General features: G+C 39.0%; 2 long non-coding RNA genes across 2 annotated transcripts; one reads left to right on the forward strand and one right to left on the reverse strand.

Annotated features, from left to right (window-relative positions):
- Positions 1-5,166: 5,166 nt before the first annotated feature.
- On the forward strand, positions 5,167-8,909 carry LOC139964847 (uncharacterized). Its single transcript, XR_011792109.1, has 3 exons — positions 5,167-5,745; positions 6,476-6,692; positions 7,222-8,909. It is a non-coding gene; the product is annotated as an uncharacterized lncRNA (long non-coding RNA).
- On the reverse strand, positions 8,281-11,160 carry LOC139964848 (uncharacterized). The gene is made up of 4 exons (XR_011792110.1): positions 10,654-11,160; positions 10,126-10,205; positions 9,127-9,368; positions 8,281-8,421 (listed from the first exon to the last, which is right to left on the reverse strand). It is a non-coding gene; the product is annotated as an uncharacterized lncRNA (long non-coding RNA).
- Between the last annotated feature and the right edge of the window lie 3,366 nt (positions 11,161-14,526).

Genomic DNA, 14,526 nt, shown 5'->3' on the forward strand with positions numbered 1-14,526 from the left:
TCTCTTTTACAGTTATCAACTGCTACGCACGACATCAGCTGCAGTACCAATGGGAAAGCACCGAAGGCCATGCGAAGGGATAAGTTACCTTTCCTTCCCTCACGACCGCCTCCGATGCCGTCATATCGTGACCAACCAATCGAAACAAGTCACGTGATATTTATTTCATCAACTGGCAATACAAATCCAGTGGATAATTTAAGCCACACTTATCGTCCACGCATACCAGTAGCACCCACTAGAACCAGTGTGCGAAGATCTATCATCAGTACACCAAATCAGATGGACGTTTTGCCTGCAACTTCAATTCAAGCAAATAAAGACAATACAAGTAACAATATTCTGCCGCCTGTAAATGGACCAATGCCACGCCCTCCCGCACAACCGCGCTCTCAAAACTACGTAGCCGCCGTCTTAAGTTCAAACGTATTGCCAGTGATGGGATCGAGTTCAGTCCCAGACAGGCGTGGTAACATGCCACGCTTGTCTTATTAAGTTTTCGTTAAAGAGTGAGGGGGGGGGGTAGAGGGGGTTCCAAGAGGGTAAATGGAAGGAAAGGGTGACCAATATTATTCTATGTAGCGACGAGAGTATTACAAAATCGTTCCCGATATTAGTCAGTGTATGTAACACCTCTAAACTTGTGAACGTTTCTACAAAACACCGTGACTTGAATTGTGTGATGAACGTACAGTCTAACGTCGACATGCCCTATTTAAACCATATAACCAACAGAAAAAAATCAACCAATACTATAAGGTTGTATTGTATTAAAGAGAAATTGTTGCTTGCTCGGTTCCTGAATTTGTCAATGATTGCTTCGTTAAACTTCGAATTGAAAATCATCTCTTAAACCCCAAACCAGATGGTATGGTAAAAACAGACCATTTACAGCCATCGATATTTTTGTCTTAAATTTACCAATAAAAACTCGATAGTTTTCAATCATTGATACATTTAAGATCAGGAAGCTCTAATCACATACAATAATATTTCCTGATGATATTAATAATATGGTTTGGGTTTAATCAACTTAGACGTACATCATGGTTTCTTCATCCGGTGTAATAAGAGGAACAAAATGCTACACTTTTTTTCGGTGCTGTCACCCTTTTCCATCCATGGATCACCCCTCCGCTCTAACTATACAGTTAGAATACTACAATTAAAACAGTGGCACATCGTGGCACGGCGCAGTCTACGATATAGTCACTGGGATACGAAGTGCATGGTTGCATTGGATATATATATATATATATATATATATATATATATATATATATATATATATATATATATATATGAGTGATTCTCGCGGACTTTATATTATAACACAATTATGGTGTTATCTTTTGTAATAAATAATTTAAATATAATTAGAGGTAAAATAAATGCATTCAATAAACCTTGAGAAGTTTAAAACTTGATTGGTTTATTAAAGTGAATTTATGTCGTGTCATTGTGTTTGTTAAATGTTTGTTTGACTTAAAGCACATCTTTTGGTTTAGCTATTGAGTTTCGTGGAATAGGCGTGCGGGAGGGTTAAGTGCTAGAATGGAAAACACATGCGAAAGAAAATGTTGGCAAAACATTCTAGTATTCACAAGGGCAAGAAAAGTTTGCGAATGATTAAGAACATTTTGAAATGCTCAAATTAAAGTACACCATCACCTACATGACTTGTGGAAGGTGTTAACTAGTCGACCATGCAGACGGAATATAACATTAACCAGATCACACCCGTCAACAAGTCTGACTAAAGTGCCTAGCTGGGAATTGAAGAAAGTGAATCGGGAAGACTTTGAAGCCGCTCGAGGTTCTGAGTGATATTCGAAATACTCACTTCTGTGCTAACCGCCGGATGAGAGGGGGATGATTTTTTTAATAGTTATTTGTTGTTGTTGCTGTTTTTATATGCGATTCGCGTTAAAATGAAAGTTATTATGGCAGATGTTTATATAGGGGACAGTGGGTGTGGCGAATGGGGGAAATCAGTGTGTGGTCACGAGCAGGAGACTATTTGGTAACTCTTTAGTAATCACGTTCGAATCCGTATAGAAATGTTTCAAAGTGTTTTAAGTCTCTCGATGCTTCCATCTCTTCAGTTCAGTAAAGGGCGAATAGGATCGCATCTTATACACATTTGGCCAAACACCGGGATGAATACGAGGTCTGGAGTCATATCCACAGACAAACATCTACGGAGCAACTTGCCATTCCTTTCGAATATTTACATGTCAGAAGTTATGGTAGACCATATGCCCTTTTCTGAATACCACAAAGTATTTCTTTGCAAATTACATTTCATTTTTGAAATTGCAACCCACATACGTTTGCAAAAATCATTAAAGGATACACGGTAACTCTTAGCTACCCTTACCAGGGAGGGGGCGAAAGAGGACATGGACAGTGCATTGACATAGTATACCAAAGTGAGCTCAATCATGGTACAAGCATATCTATTTTAAAAACATCGCTATTTGGAAAATGATTTATCAAAGTTGTTAATATTGGTTACAGAGAATATACATTACATTAAGCAGATCACTGTGTGTGTAAATTATTTGGCAATAGGTTAACATTAGTTTCCGCCAACATATGTCTGCCTTCGCCCCTGCTAGCGTAGTTTATTTGTCCTTTTATGTATCTTTTTCGTCAGTCATTTCCTTGGACAACTGGTCCATGACAAGTAACACAGATACTGAGGCAACGATAACAAAAATTGACAAGTGCGAGCATAAAAAACAGGTTCACGCACGATAGAGGCTGTGCACAAATTCTAAACGACTGTTATACCATGGAGCTGCTACTCTAGCAGCTCCCTGGTTATACCCTCAACCCAGGAGCGGACTGGCAACACGGGCATTAAGGGCATTGCCCGGTGGCCCGGTGGGCCGGTGGGCTGGAGAGCCTGGTAGAAATTACAGTCCATTTTCACAGTAGTTAATAGAATACAGACGGGCTGTGTAGAAATGTATTTTTAACTGTGGGAATCAGCTCATGAAATCACAATGTTAGTTAGTATGTTAGTTCGTAACAAAGGAAAGTGCTATTAGCAACCCGTCCGTGCTAATGGATTGTATTTAGGATTTTTCAATTTTTTTCAATCATGTTGTCACAAAATGCTTGAAAAACTAATAAAATCCAGTCTAAAACATATATTTTTTGTTTACGTTTTTATCTTTCCTCAGTTTAATCAAGTGTTGCTTCTGGAAAATTATTTTTGGGTCATTTTTAAAGATATGTTTCGTTAAAGATACTTATTTCTGGAATATTCGTTTAGGCTAACTTGATGGTGACGTCGGCTCCTCATTGCAGTTCTTATAGTTAATGTTAATCCGTTATTTTTTAGGTCAACCAGAATATGTTCGTTAAACTTCATATTAGCAACAGAGCACCCCTGGATGGCATTCAACATCATTTGTCCTTAACATATTTGTAATAAACTATAAACATGTCATTTGAGACCATATAATCTTATTTTTTCCCCATTGAGTTTTGTAGTGCAACTGAGGAACTAGTCCGATGGGCTGTGTACTAAACTAAAAGGTCCAGTCACTTTAACTAGTGAACCTCAACTGTTTAAAGGGTCATGCCAAAAACAAACAAATATAAGTAATTGTGTTATAGGAATGCAACCCTAGCTAGAATGAGAGCAGTGGTTTTTAACAGTCCACGGCATATCAAAGTTAATTTTTTGTTCCTGAAGTTATCAAAACAAAGTACGGGGTATTTTTTGGTGAATCTCAAACAAATTTCTTAAGAATCACTGTTTCCGAAACTACCTACTATCCAGTATGAGAATTTGCTACAACACTGTGGCTTAGAATGGGACCATATTGACACTTTTGTTTTCTTGCAAAAGTGATATATATATTGAATTCTATGTATATGAACTTTTTATCTCACGGTCTTGCTGGCTTGCATGTCCCTGGCATTGCAACGAATATAATGCTTGTTTTGGTGTAGGTAGTGTAAATCTTTGCCAACGCATTTATGTCAAACAATGAGTTTAATAAAGTTCCTGCAAACCCTTGTGAACCGCACGACTGTTTGAATGTGTTGCTTGGCTTACCACAAATAACCCATTACAATAAAATTCATTCCACCTTCAGAGTGACTAGAAAAAAAAACGGCTTTTAAGGAATTCGATGGCGCTAGTTTTGTTTTTTAATATAAAATAATTATATGGCTCCTAAAAGCATCCGTAGATTCACTTTTAGGAGAATAGCGCCTCATCAGGGTGGCTGCAAACATGCCGGTCGCAGAGATGTCCCCACCTCTGGCCAAAGGCAAGGATTCACGCACGCCACCTAGTACGCTTCTGGTCGATTTGACCGACCCTCTGCGCATCCTCCCGGGTTCTTTTGCGACAACAAGGGAGACATGGTACGGGATCCTAGGCCACAAAAAAGCACCATGCCACAGCCAGAGGTATTATCGCCAGAGGCCTGTCTTGAATCCTAGCCACGATTTACACGACCGACGAGGAATGAGTCTTTCGTCACCCTCTATAACATCGGCCATCACATCAGCTAGTAAATTATATGGTTGAATTAATATATCAAGACTTCAGCGTGGACTGCGGAAAGAGAAAAAGAATTTTTAAACATGTGTAATCATTGTTGGAGTCGAACTCAGTTCATCAGGTTACCAGTCCACTGCTCTACCATCTGAGCCATTTGACGAGTTAACTTCCTACGAGCTTAAATTAGTATTGTTGGTTGGATACAATCTATTGGTAACAGTGAACGACACTGCCTTCAACGAAATCTCTATTCATCCTGTTTTACTCTCATTAGAACAACGGATCTGAATATATTTATTAACAAGAAGCTCACGCTTGTCTTTGTTTACATTGCAGCAAGCAGTAAGAATGTCGCTTCCTTCCAAGACGTAAATGTACAATAGGCTAATGCCCCGATATATCGATGACTTTGAAGCAAGCAGTAAAAGAAAAACGGATTCCGTGAAATCTTCTTATTCACAAAAGGTTGCTTAAAGGTCAAGCGACACGTAAACTTGACTTTGCATAATATTATACTTAACAATTCTTACATTAACAAAAACCCAACACCGCGATTTTTTTCCGTCTCCAAAGGGGTAGAAATCGGTAAAAAGTACTATTACGTAATAGATTCAGTGACGTCACGGGGGGAGCGCAGAAGAGTGAAAACTGTATATGTTCTGCGCAGTGCATTGGGTATGGAGAAATCTCAAACTTCTCGAAAATATTACCTTTTTCAGCAGTCTGTTACAAGAAAGTTAAGATTTGGATTAAGATGAAAAATCACAAATTGATACATAAGACATCGAACAAAACATCCATTGACTTCTTTTTTCATAAATTCCTTGCATTTTCTTCCTATCAAGCAACAAAAAACTCCGCAAAAATCGGCTAGATTGACTCGTTCAGGGAAAGCCGAAAACAAATGACGTCATTTGTTTACCAAGTCGAAAGTGAATGATATCGTCGCATACGATATTGCTACCACATAGTTTCTATACACGCACTGTAGTACGCATATATACACAGCACAGCATAGCTTATACATATCGCGAAATGGCTGCCGGTGGCATTGACACACAGTATTTAGATAGCAACGGCGAAGAAGTAAGGGAAATGGAGGACATGGTGGACGATCGTGGGGAAGATTTTCCCTATATGTTCGAACCGGAGACCAGCGAAGAGGAAGCGGGATCGGACAGCGATGTCGAAATTGATCGTCTTGACGGAATATAACGGTAACGTTACGCCAAGTGTACTATACTTTATATAGGATAGTTGTGTCACTAGTTAGGCCTAGAACCGATAAATGTTTCATAACTTTGCTCATACACTTAGCTAGCCAATTTGTTGATGGGGCAGCAAAATTAACATGAATGTGCGGTCGAGTAAAGTTAAGGAAGTTACTATTTTCCTTAAAAGTTGTGGCAGCACATGCCTCAGGAACATGTCACACAGACATGTTTCATTTGGTTAGTAGATTGAAGGAGCCAATTGGAAGAGTGCACAACAAATTCAGAGGTGGCCTATTATTAATTTCCTAGCAGTTGTAGGCCTAGTGGCAAATTAGTGAAGTTACCACAAATCAGGGAAAGGGTGGGGGGGGGGGGAGGGAGAAGGTGGCACCTCACACCAGCTTTTTGTCATTTCCGCTTGAGCTAATTTCATAACCAGATTTTCTCAATCTAGGGAATGGATTCAGAAGTGGGAAAGAGTTGGAAACGAGGCAATATCGGCCTGTTTTATTTTCCTTTGCAGCATTGTCCCAACAGAGGCAAGACTTCTAAGAAGAGGCTACCCCTTCCTTACTAGTGATGTTACTTGTAAGGAGCTTCAACAGTAGATTGCCCTTCAGAGGTGCCCCTTTTCTATTTTGACATGTTAGTACAGTATGCCCCAATAATTGAGGTTGGTATGAAGTCATTGAATTGGCTCTTTATTATTTGAACTGGTTTGTATTGTTTACAGGTGTCATTGTGGCCAATGTGCTGTGATGCCTACAGCAAGGGAGTGTAGATGCTGCAGCGAAATAGATAAGGACTGTGATGGATGAAGAAGGTGCTGCATGCATCACCTTACACCCAGGTTTTGAAGCTATGTGCCTGAACCCATTGTTTCTTCAGACAGCCTACTACATGTACCGTCAACAGTATGGTGGACGTGCACAGGAAAACAGGATCCAAGAGTAAGTATAGAATACATTATCTTTGTTGTATACCTTTATTCATTGCTCTGACCTGCTGTTGAAAGATGTAACAATACAGAGGGTGTATTCATAGTTAAGTTTTGTTTCGTTGTGAAAGGAATAACATTAAGATATAGATTTGATCAAGAAAATTTGTGCACCATGTTCAAAACCTGCTTCTGATTAGGTCATTTTGACCAAAAACTGGTGTAATGCCCTTGAGGTTAACCCTTATCATGCTGACTGACATAGTAATCATTAACACTGAGCCATGGAACCAAATGCCACAAAAAAATGTCCACCATGCTTGTGCACGATCCATTTACAAGTTTTAGTCCCCGAGATGATGACAATGATCAGTTTGTATAAATGGCATAGCTAGGCTTACTTTAGGGGAGGCAGATTTAGGGGCCATGCAAATTCTGGAAATCATATAGAAATTTATTTTAAAATTGACGTCCCCAGATGGCTACCAAGCTTTTGTGTGTCTTCATCTTTTATAGCTGGTTTTCATATGATTATTTTACAGGAAATACAGACACAGAGCATACAGACAACTTGCACGGATGAGCTAGCAATTTTTAGGGAAGGATATTGTGTTGTTCTCCCATCCTATTCAGTAAGGAGGATTAGAGAAGCTTTACCATCTGAACAGCATGAAGGATTTAAATTAAGACTGTGAGAATGTGGACTGTTTATGCCAAGTCATAGTATCATTTCTGCAAAGTTTTATAGAAACAGGGTTCAGTCCTGTCTGTTTTGTGGCTGAATGGTGAACATTTTGGAATTCCAGCTTATATTTTTCTGGTTCATGGTATTAACTACAATCTTGGATGAAATTTTACATTTTCAAGTTTGGAAAGTACATAACAGTAATAAATAATAAAAACTCAAGTTAATTTTTTGTATGTATTCTCTCTTGTAAGCAAAGCTGTCACTTCTAGTAGCCTGCCAACAAAATCTGGATGGTTGAAACCTCAAATATACTAGGTTAAAATAGAAGAATAGTTTGAATAAAGTACCCTAAACCACTATGTCAATGGGATCTGGAGAGCTTAGGCTTTCATTTTAATAAAAGTGTAATGAGAATCAATCTGAAATTGTTCATTAATCCATGGAATATCAAGGTTACTTGATCATAAATGGGATAAAAAAAAATCACATTTTATCCCATGCGGGGAACAGCAAATTTCTGTTAATTCTTTTTGAGAAAAACAAAAAATTGGCAATATGTTTGAAACACCAAAGTTGCATACAAATAGTAAGTCAGCATGAAATTTATATTTATGAAGTCTAAGCTCTCTAGAGAGGAATACTTGTCATTGGAACTTTTTTTAAAATATAATGTTATCATTTAGTTAGTTAGAATGGAAACCAGATGTAACTAAAACTTTAATGTAAACTTTTAGCAACTTCCCTAAAGGCTGGTAGCGACCTGTTAATTAACACTGCTCTGCAGCTGTGCCAAAACATGTGAACAGACGATTCACAGAGTCGATTGCTCCCCACTACAATGAAACAAAATTAGAAATTGGGAGGCCATCAACTACAGTACTTCAGCAAAGCTTTTGAAATCTGCTTCTGTGTTTTTTTATGGCATCCTGTTCGGATGAATATAGGAGCTTGCAAGTGGTGGGGGCTCTTTTCTGACAGGAATAGGACACTCCTCTCCCATGGTTCCACTTCTGCAGAAGTTGTTGCAAGCAGTCAAGAAGTTCCCATACATAATCTGTAGAATAGTAAAGATATGAAGAATAATATAATAATAGTTCATAAAAACATACCATTTAGATAGAGGCATTCCAATCACTCCATTTCGGTCAATAGGCATGGCACAGTTGTCAGTCAAGTCTTTGGATGCCCAACTAAGGCGACAGCTGAGTACACCTCAATTGGTGTGGATACATGGGTCAGGTTTAACCTGACAACTTGTGCCTGAACAATTCCAATATATTTTTTACTGATTACAACAAAAACCCTTCACCTGTTTGTGCACCTAATATTATGGATTATGTAATCTTCAGCAGGATGTGTGGTCATTGTCTCAGTAGCTTAACCACTGATTATGTAGTAAAGTAAACATGTGGACAGAGTAACATCCTGTCCCATCCCCTTGTAATCCATGGTAAAAGAGTGTATAAGATGCTACTTTCACCATTTGTATTCAGTAGCAGATATCCAGCCAAGTGAAAATATAATATACTCTGTTAAATCCAACTACTTGTTTGTGCCTTTATTTCTTGTTCACACACAGCTGTGACAACTCTACCAGATACAGTATGTATATGCTAATTGAAGTAAAGACTGATGGCCTCACCACACATTCCAGACTACCCCACTGTGTTGGTGTCAAAATTAATAATGATCCTCTTTCCAGAAAGTTATGGCACCAATTAATTTTCCAGACTAGTCTACTATCAATCTTGAAAATTACCTTGAAGCGTCATCTTTGTCATGTTCAGATGAGTTAACTGATGGAGTGTAGTCCGGACTACCTGGCGGTTTTTCGGTGTATCCGGATGTGGATGCCACAGCAGCAGACGGACCATCATCGCCACTGTGAGATGGCCCTGGTTGCTTTGATGGTGTTCTTGTCTCTGTTGGTCCAGTCAGCAACTTCAATGGTGGTAGGGGGACCAGTGAACACTGGACTTCTACATACATGTGTTACATTCACTGAAAATTAGAACAAACGCTTATTATACCACACACATACAGTAGGCTGCTCTTGGACAGGGGTCAGCTGCCTAGATGGTTCACTTATTTTTTCTGAAGGAGAGCATATCCTCCTGCTTTATGTGGCTGCAAAAATATGGGCCACTCACACCATGAGCATTGCAGATGACTTCAGCTTGGTTTCATATAGTATAACTACAATGTAATCTCCCTTCTCTCAGTAACTATAGATGTAGCCTTTATATTTTCCTGTGAAGCCATCAGGTATAGCCTCCTCAACCACTCTCGTCAGGCAGGCGGATATGATGGATAAAATACAATGTATATTATCCCCTAGTCAGCCTGCCCAATGTGCAGTTTTAATTGCTATTTTGCTTTCAACGAGTACTGTTTCTAAAATTTTGGCCCCTGTACTCACTTCTGCTATAGAATACTCTATAGATGTATGAAAGTTTTCCATTCTTCCTTGTATTACCCTAGCTTACACTTCTGTACCACATTTTCTCCCCCCCCCCTCCCCATTCATCACTCTACTAAAACCTATTTATGGGGACCTTTCGGCCGTAATACTGCTGCCTCCTTTTTGTCTGGTAGCTTGCCCCCCATATACATACCTCGATGTTTTACTGCTGGAGATTCCTTTTATCCCGTTCAAAACTGACTACTTAAATCTTTAATGCCTGTCACCACCCTCCCCTCCCCCATTTCCCAACTGTTTTTCGGTAATATCAAGCACATGTCTATAAGATCATGCCACCTTTAGATGGAGATGTACATTCTGCAGAATCCTGCCTTTATTTTCACTGCAGTTGGTTGGGGAACAGCTTCTAGGTTAATCTAAGTATTGAAAATTGGGAAAGAAAATAAGAAGGAAGTTATGAAAGTTCATTTAAGAAAGCAGTTTGATATGTTTGAAAGTACCTGTCACAAGCGTTTTCTCTTGTAACAAAAATTGCAGCCCTACCAACAAAAATGGCAAAATATAAGGATGTCATTTACTGTGAAACATATGAGCTATGACTCTGAGTATATAGATAGGTGGGAGCACATTATAATATTGGGCAAAATGACATGTAAACATCTTATGCTTGTTATTCTGGATTTTTCATGATGTACCACAGATAAAAGTTAATATAGCCCTAGCCTACACCTAACTTTATCGTCGCCGTACCTAATTTAGGGCCTAACTAACTGAACGAAATTATAAGAATTAGCCTACTGTAAGTTAGTAATAATACCAAGTTAGTCCTTGTTGTAGTAGGCCTAGGCCAGAAAATACACTTACTCTTTTCCGATCCAGCTTCGCAACTACTGGTCTACTTGTTTCTATATCTCCTGGAGATTTGAAGATACTTTCTCCAAATAGAGAAGGAACGGCATTGTCTTGTAGACGGCGATTCGCTCGAAGGTCCAAGCCAATCTGTACTTAGGCAGCTACAGTAGGCTGGCTGAGTGCACTGGTACTAAGCTATCGCTGTATACAGTGTTTGACGAGCACGAAACTTTCTTGTACTGTTGTGCACCCATTCTCATCTGATATTTTGTTTACTGTCCGTGACGTATTGTTTACGGCTTTGATCTCGGTTAGCATATTAGGCATATCTAGCTTTGGTAACATTGGCGGTTCCCCCCGTGACGTCATTATCTTACGGAATTAGCTTGGTTATTAACTTAATTAAAACAGCAAAGAAACAATTGTGGAACTCCAAATTTGGAATATAGGGTTTTGATATGTAGCTTTTCAATTTGTGTAAGTTTGAAGGAAATCTGTTACGTGTCACTTGACCTTTAAGATTATGCTCGCAAGAGAGGTCTTGCTGTAAGTTGTGTTCTTTTACAACTATATTCTATGCAGACGATCATGAACTGGAGTAAGCCTGAAATTTCAACAAACAATTCCTATTCACATTTCAGTACCGTTTTGAACGAGGAAGGAACAATGCTTATTAAGTCAAACACGTTAACTTCATGTGACTAATCTTATTTAGGGATCTGAATGGCTGGAATTAGCACGGTTATTCGAAACCCGAAACAGGATTCATAGGGCTTTGAGTTTATGCAAGTATAGACTTGGGAAACACGGGGATCGGGAATTCGCCAACTACAAGACTTTGTTTAGTCCGCGGTGACTTGATGTGCTTATTGATCCTCTGAAACTGCGGTAGCTTGCGTGGATAGGCCCCCCCCCCCGCCCCAAATGACTGTGTTCCACACATATACAGAAGTGTGTATTTAGCTTAATACAAAATATTAGAATCATCTTTATAAATATCAATTTTGATCTATTAGCAGCCAACTTGATCACGTCGTTTACAATTGTTGCATTTTGAAAGACTGAATGGTAATGAGGAAGGGACGGTGACGAGGACGGGGTTTGGATGTTTTTATAGCTTTTATATGTTCAATACAAGTCAACACTATGACATGGTCGACTCCATCAACAGCTATAATCACTCATATAAAACATAAGTTATAGGAGGCAATAGCATCCCTTTCATGGTCATGGCTACCCTCCCTTCACCGCCGCCCCTCCTTCCCATACCATTTGCCGGTACGTTACTGAACCATGAACTATAGATCTCTATGACAATGAAATATAATTTGCATAAGTTTCCGATGACCAGAATAAACACAAAGTTTCCTCCTTCTTCTGCTGATTCGAAAAGAGGTATTTGCATCGACTCTCATATAGACTATGGGTTTGAAAATTAATCCAAAACGCATCCAGAACTCTGCTTTACTTTCACTTCATCACCTGACCAAAGTTATTCATGCAACTTATTTAATCTTGAAAAAACATCATGTTACAAAGTATTCTTTGAGCTGTTGTAAGTCTGAATCAAAAAGAAGGAATAAACCAAGGAGAACATGTGAACTATAGAAACATTCTTTGCATTTCCTTTCAAGTCATTGTAAGATTAGAGATTACGTTGATCCAAGAATTATACTCCATGAAATGGGAGGAATGCTAAAAGGGAAATCGTTCTTGTAAGAAATTCCAAGGGCGTAGGAACCGGGGGGGGGGGGCTGGGGGGCGCCAGCCCCCCAGTGAAAAATATGGGGGCGGAAGTATCGTTCCGCCCCCCCGCTCCGCAAGTCAGAAAACCCCTTTTTCATTTCCAAATGAGAAAAAAATCTCATTTGAAGCACCAAATTGCATCTAAGGCCAGGTGAAAATGCAAAATTCTTTACAAAATGGAGTGGGTGTTGAAGTGTGCTATATTGCACCAAATTGCATCTGAGGCCACCTGGAAATGCAAAAAAAAATCCAAAGGGGGAGGGGGACACCCCCTCCCCTTAGACCCCTCCCCCAGGCCGGCCATCAGTCTTCAGCCCCCCCCCCCCCACTCAAAAGTACCTTCCTACGCCACTGAGAAATTCCAACTGAAAATAAACACTCTATATTCTTTCTATGGATTTAAAATTAACGACATTAGATCGAAAGAAATTGTATAATACAACCGTGGCCCACCTCTTTTAAATCTTTCAATCGGAGGGACAAACTAAAACGAATGACAGCGAATGACCGAATGACAATTGACTTTGTACAGGGTTAATTATCACTTGCGAATGACAGCGAATGACAGCGAATGACAGCGAATGACAACGAATGACAACGAAGGACAGTGTTGAGTGGAGATAGAATGATTAACGGAGTGGAGTTATTAGTTTTCTGCGCAAAAATGATTTGCGGAAAATCGCATGTTGCGTGGTTGTAGGGTTTTGGTGTAATTTACGGATAGAAACCACAGGGAAAGTTTTTGTGTGAGAATGCGCTTGAGTGCTGTGCTTTTTACCCCTGTAGATTTATATAAGAAAGATAACTGAAGCCGTTTCAAGATTATAGTATTGTTAGTTTCTAACAATTAATATCGAAAAAATGACGTTAAATTTACTTTTTAAAATCAGACTTACAATTTCGCTTGCTGTAAGGTGCGTTTTTATCTTGTCCGTACTATACTAGATCTAGATACCCACGAAGTCTGAACTGTGATATCCAGTTGAAGCAAATGTCTGTGCTGTCATTACTGTCATTCGTTTTAGTTAACGCAATTTTTTAGTGTGTACAACATATTGTCATTCGTTACGTGTAACGCAATTGTCATTCGTTTTAGTAACACCCCAATCGCATGAACTACGATTGGCAGAGGCTAACTAGTAGTAGGGGATTCTCGCTAGCAGGGATTCTCCCATTGTGCGAATGAGTGTAGGGTAAACTAACGTACGTAACCATGGTATTAAAAACTGGTTAGCAGACGTTCTCTGATATCTTCTCTCCCCCATACACACCCTCCCCTCCCCGTCTCTTCTCTCTCTCTCTCTCTGTACAACTATTCATGTCAGTAGGCAAAAAGTATGTCCTAAATGTGAACTAACGGAAATATGATTGTTGTTGGTTTGTTGCTTACTCTGAGATATAATGACAGCTTGTATCATTCTTGGCCCTTTTTTCTGCTCAGAAAATTGCTCGTTTCCGAAATCAAACATGGATACAGGTACTTAGTACCACCCTAGGGAACCGGTCATGACTTGGATACTTTCGCCGAGTTGATAAAAAAAACACCAAATTGTATATCAGCAGCATATAATCAGTCCCTACGTACTAATGTCAACATGTTTATATATAGGACGTATCATCGTTGTGTTAACACAACTGACGAAAGCGTAGGCAGTAACTCCTGCCCATCATATTTCCATACGATAGTAATATACTATGGAATTGCGGAGTAAATTTCAGCACGGGTTACACATGGGGTCAAAAATTACAGCCCATTTTCACAGTAGTTAATAGAATACAGACGGGCTGTGTAGAAATATATTTTTAACTGCGGGAAGTAGCTCATGAAATCACCATGTTAGTTAGTCTGATAGTTCGTAACAAAAGAACGTGCTATTAGCAACGCGTCCGTGCTATAGATTGTATTTAGGTTTTTTTTTCAATTTTTTTTTTCAAGCATGTTGTCACAAAATGCTTGAAAAACTAAATGAAATCCAGTCTAAAACATATAGTTTTGTCTATTTTTGTTAACGTTTATATCTTTCCTCAGTTTAATCAATTGTTGCTTCTGGAAAATTATTTTTGTGTCATTTTTAAAGGATTATTGTAACCTACAGAATTGAGAAATATAGCACCATTTTGCATCTTAACTTCAAAAAC

This window comes from Apostichopus japonicus, chromosome 23 (genome assembly GCF_037975245.1).
Source record: "Apostichopus japonicus isolate 1M-3 chromosome 23, ASM3797524v1, whole genome shotgun sequence".
Classification (NCBI taxonomy): Eukaryota; Metazoa; Echinodermata; class Holothuroidea; order Aspidochirotida; family Stichopodidae; genus Apostichopus; species Apostichopus japonicus.